Genomic DNA, 12,760 nt, shown 5'->3' on the forward strand with positions numbered 1-12,760 from the left:
ATTCATAATTACATGGAAGAAAGTGCTATAAAAAGCAACTTAATTTTAGTTAGAATAAATATTTAATGGATAATCAACAGAATGCATCCATCATCGACCTACTGTATTACATTTGGTTAAATAGATCCTGCCTGTGTTGAGCAAACAAACCTGAACAATCAAACCCAATATCTGAATTGCTTGTGTATAGTTATTAGCATTCAATTGAAAATTAGAACTGGAACATATTTTCCGAACCAATTAAAAGATGCAAAATAATACTTAGATTATTTGCATAGACCTATAAATTGGCAGGCAATCAATTTTATATACATCAAAATGAACTGACTCTTTATTCATCAGTAATAATAATGTATTCTAATATGATGGTTTAAGCATTCATGATATTACACATGTTCCCTATTATTTCTCATGATCTGTCACAAAAAAATGTGAGAAGGAAGAGCATAATTTGTTATAAAGAAAATATACCGTAGTTCTGATATAAACCCATCCCCTTGAGGACCGGGATGATTTGGCAAGGTGGGCTTACACCTGAGGACCCCTTTTTACAGAGAATCTTCAGGGATGGCTAGTCTTAAGGTAATTATAATTTGCTTTCCTTATGGCTTCAATTCTATGGCGCTGTTTGCCGGTACATCCAGCAGCAGTGCTGTGACAGGTACTGTGTCTTTCCCGCCTGCTCAGCAAGCCCAAGGTCACATCGTTCTTCCTGTCCTCAATTTTCCAGTAGTGCATGTCTATAAATCTTTCAATTTACCCCCAAATTATCTACAAGTGTCAGCTGAGCTACTCATTCATACGCTTGAGGAAATGCTGGTACGTAAAATCAGGTGTAAGTATCGGGTCAGGCATATACCCGGATGGGCTTATTATACCTAAAGAACTACGGTAATTATGATATGGCAACAACATATAGATATTCCTTGAATTTGCCTGCTAAATACTTGCTGTACTTCTGCACTGATTAGGGCACCAGCATATAGTACCGTAAGGAGGGTATATTTGGCGTGCTATCCACCAAAAAAAGGCTTTTGTAATCAGTCAGTCAGTCTTAATGACGGCTTGGTAGTTGTTCAGTAAACGGAATGGTATCATGTGAGACTGTGACGTAGTACTCTATTTCTATACTAGTGATCGCATTAAGCCCAGGGGCTCTTATGCCAAAGTAATAGCATAATTAAGGCCAACATTGTTTATGGTTACATATTGAGATATCAATACCATTAGTGCACAACTTGTGTTGTTTTTTACAGATTTAGTTTCCATACACTTTTTTCCTGCTTTATTTATGTTTAAACAATAATTTTACTTAATTTATTTTGGCAAAACACTTGTTTGATGTATTATGAAGTAGCAGAAATCTCAAAGGAGAACCACTGTGAGAAGCCAAACATGCTACTCCAGTGATGGTGATACATATTTTTTTAGATACACATTTAAAATATATGAGTAGACCTATCATGTTTTACATTAGCCAAACACAAGACTTAATCCCTTCTCCTCATTACTTTTATCAAATTAATAAAATATTGTAGATAGGCCTACTCTCTTATGTTGAGTTAAAATGCAATTACTTCATAGAAGTGTCTTAATTTGTCTATTTAAGTAAGTTATTAACTTTAATTAAAAATCAGAATGAGAAAACACGTATCTTGCTAATTAACAAGACTCTTTCTACTTTAAGGACAGTTGAAACTCATGATAGGTCACTGTATTAGCAGTTATTCATTCATTTACAATATATTTTGACATTGGCCATATTCGACTGGTCGTTCATTAAACCACGCCCACCTGCGCAGTGGTAAAATCCTACTTAACAAAGACCAGTCGAATAGAAAACTGGTAAATACTCGACAAAACAAAATGGCTGCATAGTTACCGCGACACACGCTGAGTAATCAAGGCAGTATGGGTTTTTCGTAATAAAAATTTTTTCATCCAGTTTTTTAACTCTGTTAGCCTACAACTAATTTTTGACTTCAATGTGGATAAATATTGTAATTTTTATTTTCTGAAATTTAATGTAAATTATATTAATGCAAATGTTGTTGCTAAACTGACCAATCGGCCATATTTTTTTTGGTCACGTGCATAACTTAACGCTGATTAACGCATTTTGGTTGCGTTAATATTCGTTGTCAACAAAGTCTATTTTATGAACCAGTCGAATGAATAAAATACTCAACGAAAATTCGTACTCAACGAAATGAACCAGTCGAATAAGCCCATTGCTCATATAAAATACAGAAAAAAACAACCACAGTACTCAGAAAATAGGTGTCACAGAGTGAAAGGTGACTGGGGCTGATCTATTCAACACTCCTTTTATGATAGAATTTTTTAGGGCGACTACTTGATACAATGATACCCTACCAAGATATTAACACTTCATCAGTTAAACAAGCCACTTGACTGGGACCCCACCATACATGACTTCAAGTAAATATTTATCAAGGTATGACTCTAAACACAGAGTATTATCCTTTTCGTTTGTAACACAAAAGTTAACACTAAAAACTTTTAACACCATGGTCTACCCTATAACCCATTTTAATGTGGCACCATAAATTCTTTACACACAAATGGGAAAACATTTTGACAAATCCAGCATGGTGAAAATGCAGCCTAACAATTAAAATATTTAAAAACTATGCATGGGTGTCGCAGGAGTGAATTCAATAAATCAGAAGGACATACGACTCCTCAAGCAATTTCAATAAAACAGCATAATATAAGTAATTAACTCCCACACATTCTCATTCTCTTTTTCAAGATTATAGATCAATAGATAAGTTTATTTCCAGAAATGACACAAAGATAAACAATAAAATAATTTCATCTGGGTTTCTAAATATATATAGATATATAGGTCAAACCTTCCACATAAACGGACAGAAACAATTTATGTTTCGCTGATTTATTAAAGACATTTTAATTAAAAACCTTTAAATTATTTATCAAATAAATATAGAAATGGTATTGTTTATGCATCCTTTTATTAGTAAGGACATTTTTTTTTTCATTATTATTTTTAATCAAAAGCTAATATATATTTATATATACAATGTCAGCAATGCAAATATTGAATTTCATTATTCAAATTTAATAGCTCGCCATAGGTCTTGAAATACTTTGAATAAAGCATTAACTAGGCCATATACTACACTTTACATTTATTATCATCATTACAACACTCTTGTATAAACAGTGATGGATAAAGATGTTGAAAGTACGTTTCTATTAAAAGCAGGTTACAGCAGCGTCACACATTCTTACAAGGAGTACAAGTATTCCAAATTACTATACATCTACCCTTAATCTTTATTTTTTACACGTCTGCCTTACCGCCCTCAGGTGATATAACCAAAAACATCCGCTATCAAAAGCGCTCACTGAAGTTTCCATAAAATTAAACGCATCCTCAAAATTAATATTCACAGGGTTTTTGCTGATGCGTGGTGAAGTTTAGTCGCATCTGTTCCAATCTCTACGAATATCCATGCACAAGCCCTCAGGGTTACCCAATGCCACATGCCTACGTTTCTCAATCACTGAGTGGAGAACTGGCCCGGAAAGTGAGCAAGAAAAATCTTGTGTGCTTTCTGGTGAATTTTCGTAATGAAAATGCATTTCAATTTATGAGCGTGGTTGGTTTCTATTGCATGGTGTATGTAATTTTAGCCTAGAGCATGGCCATCAGACAAAGTTCATTCATGCTTAAAATAGCAAAATTGCATCACTCCTAACATAAATTACAAGTCTCATTCTCCCTACAAAATGTTCATGTGACCATCTACTAACATAAATCTAATATTATTCATATTCATCAATCATTAATAAAAATTTTATTTAATATAAAGTAGAATGTTGATGGTTTGACTACTTGGACAGATAATGTAGTGGTGTAAAATAAGTAAATCCTCAACCATAGATGAATTACACAAAACTAAGTGATCATTAGAATGTTGAATAAATAAAGATACGGTAATAATAATGCTAATATTTTGACAAAAACTCTTCAAAGCTTATTGGGCGTACAAGATTTCTATGGGTTTTCACTTAGAAAAGAAGAAAATTCATATTGAAGGCTCTGATCCAGCCAACATGAGTACGATGGCGTTCTAACGCGAATTAACAGCCGTTTTCATGCGCACTTGGGAGACAAAAAGGCACCTACATACCTGGTATTCCTATAACTCGAAGACTTGTATGACAATCAATAAGTAAATTCAAGCAAATTCAAAGTTGAAGAAGATAAATGTCAAATGTGATGATTTACCAAGTTCAATATTAAATTTCAGAAAATCGGCAAGTATGAGACAACATATACCCGCAAACCTCTACTATACACGGTAAGCCACGGGCTGTAATTTCATTCTTTTCATCTCATACGCGAGCTAGGCAACCAAAATTTCTAAACAAATCTATAGCAAGAAGCGCAGAATGTGCACGATAGCTTGAGTTTTAATAAACCTTCACACTTGTCTGAAGCGATGCATTTTCCATTTATATATTTGACGAGATCAGTACAGCTACTCATTGTGAATTAAGAAGTTTAAGAAAAGGAATAAATCTCTGTCCACAATATCGAATTTCTTTGACAAAAAAACTGTTCTATGTCCATATATAGTCATGATGTGGCTACATATGGTCATGATGTGATGTCATCATTACCATATTTAGGCATGTCACATTTTGCTGTCAAATAAAATTAGACAGTCTGATTGGGGCTTTATAGTCATGTAGTTTCAGTATCACTAATACTTGATACATATTTCTCTGTATTGTTTTTCCCATTTTCTACACATTTGGCAAAGACTATGACTTGTAGAGAATGATATTAAATTTGTGATGGCAAAATTTGTCTAAAAACCATGTTTTGTTGAATGTGAATATCACTTTTTTAATTCCATCCTCTCATTTAATGTACGTTTGTTGGAAATTTAATATTTTCTCCACATGGACCAAGACACTTGACTACGGGCAATCCTCTGATTTACTTACAGATCAGGTCTGAGCCGTGGTCGTAAACGAGAAATAGTCGTAAATCAAGATATGAAGTCAATCTATAGTCAGATCATACATACTTTAGGCCTATCTACACATGTATAGATTAAATATGAATAACGAAGTAATAATGATTTTTTTTTTTTAGTTCCAACTTATAATAGAGAACTTTATTTTTAAAATGTAAAAATATATGTTAAGTTAACAGCATCTACATTTTCCAAACATGCAAATGGCATGCCTTAACTAGGCCTTTCCTGGGCTATGCCTGGCCCACCAATGACAACTGTTCCTGATGACAAACAAATATGAATCCGGTCATAACATCAAAATATCCAAATCTGTACGCTTAAGCTCACACACTTAACTCCTTCATCATTTTAAGATATGCAGTGTAAAGACTCAGGCACTAATGTGTTTTCTGGTTATGTTCACAATCTGTTTTTTTGATGCAGTCACAAAATTTTGTGTAGCTTTTTAGCGGTTTCTAGGGTATAGATACAGTAGGTATAGGTTAGAGACTACATGCTATTTGTATTATATATTTCCTCTAGTTTAAATAATAGTTGAAACTACATAATACAACCAAAAAATTTTAGAACAAAACAATAAAAGTTTTCAAATATCGTTGTTCCTGTGGTATATAAGCCAACTCGACTTGAACACAAAATTGAACTGATTTTGGGTGTGGGCTTATATCCGAAGAATTCCCTTTTCTAAAAAATATTATGGTATGAAGTAGGGGGTGGTCTTATCTTGATGAACTCTGGTACATGGTAGGGTATGTCCGTCTGACTCGAGCCTTTCAGCGGTCACAGTGCTGTGACTTGTTACATCACCTGTGATGGTTGACAGTTGACTATGATGCTCGGTACTTCATTCTTGATGCTTGGTACGGCACGTATGACGTTTGACAGCTACCGAGATTTTTAACGTCTGGCTGGCCTGTGAATATCAAGGCAGGTAGCCCATCCCTATTACATAAGGCATTTTGCTGAAACACAGCTAAATAGCCTATAGGTATATAACATCAAAAGCATTTTGAAATTTATACTTGAATAAAACCTATTAAAAAACAATAAAGAAAGCATTCAGGTGTCATCAACCCAATTATGAACTCTTTAAATCCTAATAGGCATATTAAACAATTAGGCTATCAGAAACAGGAGTTGAGAAAGCCATACACAGTACCTTCTATAATTTTTGTCTACTTCATGCGATCATCAAGCAAGCAAGAGTTAGGCCCAGGATTACAAACATTTATCAAATTGTTAAAAAAAATCAGCTTTAAAAAGTTTGGAATTCATTTTATTTCGATACATTAAACCATGTTGATTATTAGTTTCTAAATGACTAAAATACAATTTTGGTACAATTCTGAGCTAGTAATAGAAATTTAAAAATATATAATTTTTTTTTTGTACACAGGAATAATATAAAATAATAACAACATTATTACAACCTTTACTGAAAATTTCTTTGGTCATAAACTATTATTACACATTGACATAAAACAGAATAAAATCAAATTTTTTTTTTCTGAAAGAGCCATAAAGATTGAAAAGGAAATATCAGACTATTAAGCAGAATGAAAATAATAAAAATAGAGAACCATCACATTTTATTTCCAAAACATATTAAATTATCATTGGCATATTCAGAAAAATGCAGAGGCATGCTAAAATAGCAATGTGAGGATTAAAGTAAGCAAATCTAAAACATTGTTGGTGCGAAAAAATATTATGGATTCTCTACTGAGTGTGGCCTAAATTTATTTCGGAAATTTGTAATCGTATAAAATTCATAAACACCTTGATGAATATAATCATGAACATCCTCTAGGCTGATTTGAAAATATTTCCTTGCAGCTTTTAAAGGTAGCATTATCGTAGAATATAACCGTAGAAACTGAGTCTGTAGAAATGATTTTGTTAGGTTTATACTATTTGGTCCAAAAAAATTAATCTGTCTCTTATACACATCTAGATGTGTATAAGAGACAGTGCAGTAAAGACTACTGTAGGTATATTACAGGCTTTCGTGGCAAAGTGTAAATAGCCAAGACAACATAGAATTGCACTGTGTGTATGAGGAGAGCTTGTGTTCAATAAATTTCTAGACTAGTCTTCAAATATAACCTGTTTCATTTCCCACAATGTAAATGTGTCTGCCTGAGCTGAATTTATAATTATAATTAGAAATACACTGAATACAATATCAGGGTTAAAAAAAACACTGGTCTGCTGGCCAATGGCTAGTAAAATTCATGGAGGACTTGTGGAATTTCCCATTAACAAGTCACTTGGGCCAGTTAAAAATTTCAACAAAATGTACTATTCAATTAAATACTATATTATCGATTACTCTACATAATTTGAATCCAATTATGAATAAATACAAATCTTAAATGATGACAAATCATAAATTAAAAAATATATAATTTTTAAATAAATATACAAAGAGCAAAGGCTAGATGACTACTGTATCTTGTTAATGGATTCCATTATGTAATGTACAATATTTTTGCATTATTTGCAATAAATGTTTCGAAATGTCAGGTATGTCAAGTTCAATCAACTATGTATTAAATTTTCCATGTGAACAGATTATTTTAAATAGATGAAAAGTGTTGTCATATATTAAGTTATATTACACTGATAAAAAAATTAATGAAACAAATTGATAATTTATTTCTGTTGATAAAAATGATCTACATATGTCTATGCAGAATATAAATATTTGGGAAAACATCCTTCCTATACCCTCTTAATATTATTTTCATTCACTTTAATAAATATGTAAACATTATTAATATTAATAACAAAAATTTGTTTTTTCTAAACAGAAATATAATTTTGATAAGTGCAATATAATTTTTTGAGTTCAGACACAAGAAAACACCAGCAATTTCATATCTACTCCCAACCATTGTGGAGATGATGTCATTTTTTACCCTTCCCATTATGATTTCTCAGTTCGGAATAAATGGAAATGGAGGAAATTACATTAATGTTTTGTAGAACTATATTTAACACTTATTATCAAAATATAAAATCCACTGAGGTGTATAGGCCTAACATATTAGGTACACACAAAAAGCATGATGAACGTTATGTAAAACATGAGACACGAAATATTCATAAATGCTAGTAAAATAGTAAGACATGATATATGCTACCGTATGTGGTATGTACTACCATTTAACTAACAATATATACTATTGATCTTTATCCTATACAAACACGTTAGGATAGGCAGACACTCAACATTAACCTACCAACTGGTTAAACATGACAAAGGAAGGGGGGGTCAAGAGTAGAGAAGCATGACCCGGACTACTAGTATCAACACTAACTGTTATATCAATAGACTTACAAAATGGATGGTTGTTGAGAATCAGCTGTCAAACTACCATATGACCAGCTTCTACCTCAGATCACAATACTTTCATCAAGAAGGGTATTGAACTATAGACTTACACAACTACACACAATAACGAACTGTTACTAGAAATTGATGAAAGTTCGCTGACTGAGGGAAATCTTGTTAACAAAACAGAGGTTTGTGTTTCCTCATCATGACTGCCAATACCATTTAAGAGCGGAATAAAATCACTTTAGGTTGTCAGTATATGTTCATCTGGTCCTATGATTGAATGGACCTCTGTTGCAGTATTCAAGAGGGAAGTCAGATCTTAGGGGACAAGATTGGACTATAGCCAAGGGTACTTGCCCTGATCTATGTAACCATTTGTTGGCCTTAACATTTATGAAGATTTATTTGTTGCTTAGTTATTTACTAATAGTCCTTTTAAGTGAAGTGGTAGAAATATGAGGCACCAAGTTTTTAATCCCAGGGACACTGGTTCAAATCATATGGTAATCACATCATTTACACAGTGGCATACAACATGGTAGAGGAAGGCACAAAAAAGATTTGCTATAATTTTTCTAGCTAGCATCCCTCTTAAACCTTAACTGTAGACCTACAACCCCATCACACATAGTGTTAAAACACCTAGATATATGCCATATCATTTGCATCCTTTGGTGAGGCGCCATTAATTTGAGGATTATGTGTTTAATTTCATTGCTGATCTCATTCGAAAAGCAATATCTACATCTGCTTTTTGTAGTACCCAAGAGTATGCGGGTGCCTCATGGAATGTCAATGTTCTAATGTGGAATTATATTGATCTATGTTGAAATATCATGCATCACTGGGATCATTTCCACTGGGAATAGTGAGTATGCACATATATTTTTCCAGCAGTACATATGAGAACATTTGAATTCTCATTGTATATTTCAAACTACAGATAAACAGAGCAGATAAACATTTTGTCTTCCTTGTCATTTTATACATGCTACAGTATTTCTTGTCAATACCCGTCTTGGTTTGCTATTCCTTGGAGGAAAAGCCCTTACAAAAACAAAAAATTTCAAAAAACAAAACAATGTTTTCCCCTTCTCTTCCTGTTTTCCCTCTTTCCTCACCCTGTGCATTAGTGAATTGTTATGGTACACATCTAACTATATTTTCTAACATATAGGTCATAGGCCTATATGACAAATCCCAAAGTGTTTAGGAGGAAATTCCCAATGTTTTGGAGAAATCCACTTTAACAGTGATGGCCTTCCTTTTGGGTATTTTCTTATAATTTTCATCATCAATGTACACTTAAATGTGGAGATAAAATAAATGAAATGAATTCTTCTAAACATAGAACTAAACATTCAATTATACCTTCTTAGCAAATATTTTAAATGGGAATTAAGAGGGAAAAAGAATTTCTGATTTAATAACCCCCTTCCTTATGCCTACATAATATATTATCCTTGTTTATAGCTGTTTTTAAGTCGTGTGCTGTTTAACAACATGAGGTTTCATAAAGTGTCAGAGCTTTGAAAGTCAGCATTTATCCCCCGAAGCCTACAAGTAAATTTATAGCAAGTTTCCAATCTTAAAAAAAAAAAAAAAAAAATGTTTTGACCGATTACACAATCCCTACAGCAAATTCTTTAAGCTTAACGAAAATAAGATTGAATCATGGTCTATCACTAATACCTCTGGCTACTGTTACCGTTTTAGTCTACAGGTACACAAATAAATGTATATCTGACAAGAATTTAATAAATTTTTCAGCAGTCATATTGTACAACTAATAATTTATAATCTATAAATTCATTAATTGAATGAAAGTTTATAATAATATTTATTACTTATTTTATCAATTCATTTTAACCTTATTGTTTGTAGACATCTTTTTGCTAAAAAGAAAATTTCCAGTGGGGTGCCTGAGAGGCAGAAGTGTTTTGGGTGTCTACCTAGATACACATCTAGAGCAAAGCAACAATTTTCATAGCACGTTTAACTGATGTATCGGAACGTAATTATTTCACAGTAGTTAAATGTGGTATTATGACGTCAACAACGTAGTACTCCATGGCATTATCTAAAGAATATAATGATCAATTATCATATTTACTTCAACGATGTAAGACATGAATAGCATCAGTTACAAATGCTTACACATGAATGCTAAAAACTGCACTAAATATAAATAGATACAGAACATCATCTCTAAAATTTGGATATAGGCACATCTACATCTCTTGGAGGATAAGATCACACCCGAGAATTTAATATCTGTAAGAAGGAAGAGAACACTGTAAAACCTCAAATTGAAGCCCTGGGATACTTTCTTTGTGAAATTTGGATGGGCTTCTTTTCGAGGCTACTTTCGCAAAGTAAGGAGGGGGGGGGGGCTTCTTTTCAAAATGAATGCTGTAAATTTTGGGAATTACTAAGTATAAACAATAAATAGGGCCAGTATAACATCAATTTGTATCTTGGAGTGTATTAACCGGCATTAATATTTTTGTTTGTACTGTACCACCTCGAAAAAAGCCCATGCTATCTTGAAAAGAAGCCCATGGGCTTATTTGAGATGGACTTCTTTTTGAGGCTACTTTTCCAAACTATATTAGTTAAATAATTAACTTCTTTCAGGCCCATATTATTTATTTATATTGTTGTTTGTATACTGCTTGGTGCTGGGACTTGTTATTATTGTGATTGCTATGTCTATGGAAAGGAACTCATCCAAAATAAAAGTTGAACTGGAATTGCAATTGGGCTTCAAGGTTTTACAGCATTTTAATTGTGGGTACCATCCCAAGTTTGAAAGTGTCATATGCCTGCATTCAATTAAATTGATATAGTTTAGAATGACATGACATCGGCCTTAAATTTAATACAGGAAATAAAATCAGCTATAGAAAACAGAGGGAAGTGTTCAAGGAAGAACAGAAAGTGCATTCCACATTATTTCTAGATAAATGCACAAAATCATTCAGTTCAAGGAAATTTACATAGGCCTCCTGTATAATGTGTAACAAAACAAATATGTAAGTAGAGTCATTGTAAAAACTCTCATCAGATTTTCATTTTAAAATTTGAATTCTACGCCAGACCAAACACGTTTATGTCGTCTTTGTATATTTGAGACAATGAAGATTGCACAGGGCGCATCACACACAAGTAGCTGTATTTAATTGTTAACATTATAATAATAAATACTGAAGGCTTGGCTGCCCAGAATGGCTTTCTTGTAAATATGAAGGGGTGAGGAAGTCAAGTAGTTGATGATTGATCAAAATCGGGGTGTACTGTTCTAGGTAACCAAATTTCGCGCGCTAGACAAAGCATCTGGGAATCAATTGATTTTAATTTATTATCACCGCTGGTGAAGCACACACGAGTCTTTTCGTAACTAGAATCCTCTCAGTAATTTTTCCAGTCAAAATTGTCGCAGATTATCCAAATGGCAAAGTAATTACCGAACCATCCAAACAGTTTGGGTGAAGCACGTACAGTAGAATTACACGTAAAACGAATCGACAATTTGTTTGCTCGAACCCTATCAAAAGCCTATTACATATCAGAAGCAGGATTTTACCTGGCATAAATTAGTAATACTTCATTCAATAATTTTACCTTCACTAATTATGTATTCCAACAGTGTATTTTTAAGGATTAACATTAAATTTAGTTCAAATAAACCACTGTAGACAGCAAATCGAACGCAGACTAGGTTTACTCAATGTAGATGATCACAAGGCTCCAGCAAAGACCGGTTCAAAACCATTTTGTTGATATACGGACTTCAATGCAATTCAAAACAAGTAAAAAAAATATATATAACTTTTGATTAAGAACAACTATTATCTATCTTCATTATTATGGAAACATGTTCCACAAGATGACTGGTTTAAAAATATGATTAATGATGCTTCTTGTTTAGTGATACATGAGCGAGCTTGGCCTGTGCATCAAAAAGAGAACATCGAAGATATCACCAATTGTAATGTGAGAATCAGAATAAAAAGACGACATGAAAGTTGATATAGGGAGAATTAAAAGTCTTCATTTATCATCAATACGTAGCTCATTATTATTACTAATTTTTATCTATTTTCTTTCACTCTGAACATTAATATTTCTGTATCCTACCTACCGACTAACGATATTAGCAGATTATAATTAAAGATAAATAGCAAGTACGTAATAATAATGAATCCAAAAATAGAAGCTGGTGAAAATGAAAGAACATTTAATGGCCAACATAACGAAGATCATGCAATCCGCAATGCAGAAGCAGATTAGATCAGAGATCGAGTCTCCAATAGAAAAAAACTTGTCAATTCAATATAGAATAAGCCCGTAGAGATGACAGGCAATTGCTATT

The sequence above is a fragment of the Anneissia japonica genome, unplaced genomic scaffold (genome assembly GCF_011630105.1).
Source record: "Anneissia japonica isolate Jap-2015-1 unplaced genomic scaffold, ASM1163010v1 scaffold287861_len940595_cov192, whole genome shotgun sequence".
NCBI classification, from domain to species: domain Eukaryota; kingdom Metazoa; phylum Echinodermata; class Crinoidea; order Comatulida; family Comatulidae; genus Anneissia; species Anneissia japonica.